Genomic DNA, 4,385 nt, shown 5'->3' with positions numbered 1-4,385 from the left:
TCCTCTTAGGTTAGAGGTGAGCCTTTGCTCTTTGTAACAGTAGAAGGTGGTAGTTGCCCAGTGATCGTGATGAAGAAGAGCGGGAGACGCTTAGCAAAGAGAACGTTATGGATGACTATGTTCGGGAAAGACCTAAGTGCTGTCCTTGAAGGGTGAATGTAGCCTTTTTAGGTAGGTCCTGCAGGTACAAGCTGTGCTCAACAGCTAACCAGAAGTACAGTTGAGTGGGAGGCTAAAGGAATGTGAGGGTAGAGTTGTCAGTTGGATTGATGGTGAGGAGGACTTTGAAGGATGGAATCTGAGCCACAGGACATGTTCAAACAGGGTGAAACGATGTGCTGGCTAGTTTTATGTCAATCTTACACAAGCTGGAGTTATCTGAAAGAGGGGAACCTCACCTGAGAAAATGCCTCCCTAAGGTCTGGCTGTAGAGCATTTTCTTTTTATTTATTTATTTATTTATTTATTTGTTATATGTAAGTACACTGTAGCTGTCTCCAGACACTCCAAAAGAGGGCGTCAGATCTCGTTATGGATGGTTATGAGCCACCATGTGGTTGCTGGGATTTGAACTCCGGACCTTCGGAAGAGCAGTCGGGTGCTCTTACCCACTGAGCCAACTCACCAGCCCGAGCATTTTCTTAATTAGTGATTGATGGGGGAGGGCCTAGCCTATTGATGGGGAGAGGGACATCCTTGGGCTGGTGGTCCTGAGTATGATTTAAAAAAAGCAGACTGAGGTAGCCATAATGAACAAGCCAGGAATCACTTCTCCATGGCCTCTACATCAGCTCCTGCCTCCAGGTTCCTGCCCTGACTGAGTTCCTGCCGTCATTGTGTTTGAAGATGAACTATTACATGTAACTGTGAGTGAAATAAACCCTTTCCTCCCCAAGTTGCTTTTGGTCACGGGATTTCATCACGGCACTAGTAATCCTAAGATACCCAGGAATGCCAAAACTGGTCTGGCATGCTGGGAAGAGTAAGATTTCAAGAGAAATGAAGGCTGAGAGATGTGAAAACACTTCCAAAGGCATGAAATAATAAATAACTAAATAAGTTTATCATAAATGCAAGTCACATGGAGGCTTGCTGGCAGAGTATTCGCACAGGGAAAAATGAATATGAGAGTAGAGACCTGAGCTTGTGGGCATTATTAACAGAGGTCAAATTCGCTAGCTTGAGTTAGCCACATGGTTATTAAGTGAACGGCAGAGATAGAGATAGTTCAACTCCACTTACACGTAGGAGTTAGTGGTCTCCATCAGCTGAACTCGCATCCTCACAGGATGGGAAGGTCTTTGAAGATGATCTTTCTACAATCTACACTAACATTTGACTCCTAGTCTCTCTCAGCCACAATCCCCACCTCACTAACTTTTTTTTTTAAAGATTTATTTATTTATTATATGTAAGTACTCTGTAGCTGTCTTCAGATACTCCAGAAGAAGGCACCAGATCTCGTTATGGATGGTTGTGAGCCACCATGTGGTTGCTGGGATTTGAACTCAGGACCTTTGGAAGAGCAGACGGGTGCTCTTACCTGCTGAGCCATCTCACCAGCCCACTAACTTTTAACATAAGGGTTTTGTTGATCAGAGTCAAGGCTGGAGAGGAAGCCGGACATGAACTGAGGAGGAAAGGTGAGAAGTCAGATCTCCTCGCTTCCTTTTCCTGGCCCTCCTGCTTTGTCAAGGTAATTTTAGACACACCATGAGCCCCAGAGAGCAGAGAAGAGCCCAGGAAAGGAAGGAATAGAATGTGCATGAAGGAGCAAAGGAAGCCCAAAGGCATGCATGGGCTAAGGAAGCAGAGCATGGAGGGCAGCCGGTTCTTGATGCAGGTGAACCCCACCCCCTTAAAGATTTATTTATTTATTTATTTATATGAGTATACTGTAGCTGTCTTCAGACACACTGGAGAAGACACCAAATCCCATTACAGATGGTTGTAAGCCAACATGTGGTTGCTGGGAATTGAACTCAGGACCTCTGGATAAGTAGTCAATGCTCTTAACCCCTGAGCCATCTCTCCAGCCTGAAACCCCCTTTTATTCATTCTTTTCTATTGCAGATGGTTTCATTCTTCACACACAATGTTACCGAGATGAGAACCCTACTGGACTCCCTTTTCCCCTCACATTTGAAGTGTTTACGATGTTTCAATTAATATTTTTTTTTTGAGTCAGGTTCTCTCTATGAAGCCTTGGTTGCCCTGAAACTTCTTATGTAGACAAACCAAACTGGCCTTGAACTCACAGTGATCTATCCCCTCTACCTCTCAGGTGCTGGGACTAACGGCATAGGTTTCCATGCCCAGATTATTTTTTTGTTGGGTCAGTTTAAAATATTCATGTAAACTGTTTTGACACATGTATTTTGTAGAACAAGTCATCTTTGCTCTCTGTTTTTAAATCCTATTACTGTGGTTTTATCTTCTATTCCATTCCTCTTATTTTCTCTGGTTCTGGAAGGCCCACTGTCCCATTTAACAAAAATCAAAAACTACTCTAAGGTTTTTCTTTAACATTTTCAAGAAGTTGGGCTTTTTGTTGTTGTTTGGTTTGTGGCTGGGATGGAGTCCAGGGTCTTACATGTACTGGTACATGTCCCATCAATGTTACGTGCATGCTCCGTTGCTAAGCAATACAGCTCCAGACCCAAAGTATTCTTTTTTTTTAAAAAAAAAAATTGAAAGGTAACGTTTGTACCCATGAGGTGCAGTATCAGTATACACAAGCACTGTGTTATGATGTAGTCTGGTGACAGCATTTCCATCTCCTTAAATTTTTCATTCCTGTTTATTGGGAACATTCAGATCTTTCTCTCGTATGCTGTTGTAGACTACAGTGATCCTATCATGCCACAGAGTGGTAGAACTACTTTTTTCCCACTAACTGTTTTTGGTACCCATCATCTACTGTTTAAAGCCTCCTCAGGGGCTGGAGGGGTGGCTCAGGAGCTAAGAGTACTAGTGGCTCTTCTTGAGGACTTGTGTTTCGTTTCCAGTACCCATGTAGTAGCTTACAAAATAATGCTAGTTCTAGGACAACCGACTCTCTTCTCTTATCACCAAGGATTATTGCGTGTGCACGTGCAATACACACACACACACACACACACACACACACACACACACATGATGCATTTATATACATACACACAGCAAAAGACTCATACATAGGAAAAACAAAGATAATTGGTCTGGAGAAATGGCTCAGTGGAGAAAAGTACTGGCTGCTCTTCCCAAGGACCAAGGTTCAATCCCCAACACGTACATGGCAGCTCACAAAAATCTGTACTTTCAGTTCCAGGAGTTCTGACACACTCACACAGACAAACTTACAGGAAAAATACCAATGATCATAAAATAAAAATAAGTAAGCAAAAGTAAATAAGTATCTTTGAAAACGGGTATCAGTTGGATTATTTTATCACTACTTTCGGTTGTTAAGAGATGGTTCAGGATGGGGTATAGTTCAGAGATAGTTTACTTGGTTAGCATGTATGAGGATCTGATCCCCAGAATTTCTCTGTCCCTTTGCCTCTCTGACATATTTGACCTGGTACATAAGATTTCACCAACTAGAGATGCAAAGAGTGAGAAAATTGCTGCTATAGAAAAGATGCTGAAGGACTGGAAGATGGCTCAGTGGATAAGGCACTGGCCACAAAGGTGTGAAGGCTGGACCATGAACCTCCAAAACCCAAGGGAGAGGGCAGCACAATGGCGGCTTCTGAGTGCAGCACCCGGCGGATGGGAGAGGGATGTCTACAACTCGCAGGCTAGTTAGACTCTCTGAATCAGCGGAACTCTGGGTTCAGCAAAAGACTTGCCTCAAAAAAAGAAGTAGAACGTGACCAAGGAAGACTCCCGATGTCAAATATGCATGTGTACGTGTGCGTGCACCGAGGAGCTCAGATACCCACACATGTGCAACCATGTATACATGTGTGCCCTCCACATACATAAACACTCATAGAAAGTGAGTTAATAAGAGAAAAAGAAAAAGAAATGTGGTAGATAGATAGTATCGAGACAGAGTAGAAAGACTGGAGCAATTTGGGGGGCACAATCAAGAGAGTAAAAGAAATCCTAAGAAGGGGGGCTGGTGAGATGGCTCAGTGGGTAAGAGCACTGACTGCTCTTCTAAAGGTCCTGAGTTCAAATGCCAGAAACCACATAATGGCTCACAACCACCCATAATGAGATCTGACGCCCTCTTCTGGCACGTCTGGAGACAGCTACAGTGTGCTTGTGTATAACAATAAATAAATCTTTAAAAAGAAAAAAAGAAAAGAAAAGAAGCCGGGCCTGGTGGCNCAGGCCTTTAATCCCAGCACTCGGGAGGCAGAGGCAGGCGGATTTCTGAGTTCGAGGCCAGC

Source organism: Mus pahari, chromosome 16 (assembly GCF_900095145.1).
Source record: "Mus pahari chromosome 16, PAHARI_EIJ_v1.1, whole genome shotgun sequence".
NCBI classification, from domain to species: Eukaryota; Metazoa; Chordata; class Mammalia; order Rodentia; family Muridae; genus Mus; species Mus pahari.
This window is presented reverse-complemented; position numbering follows the sequence as displayed.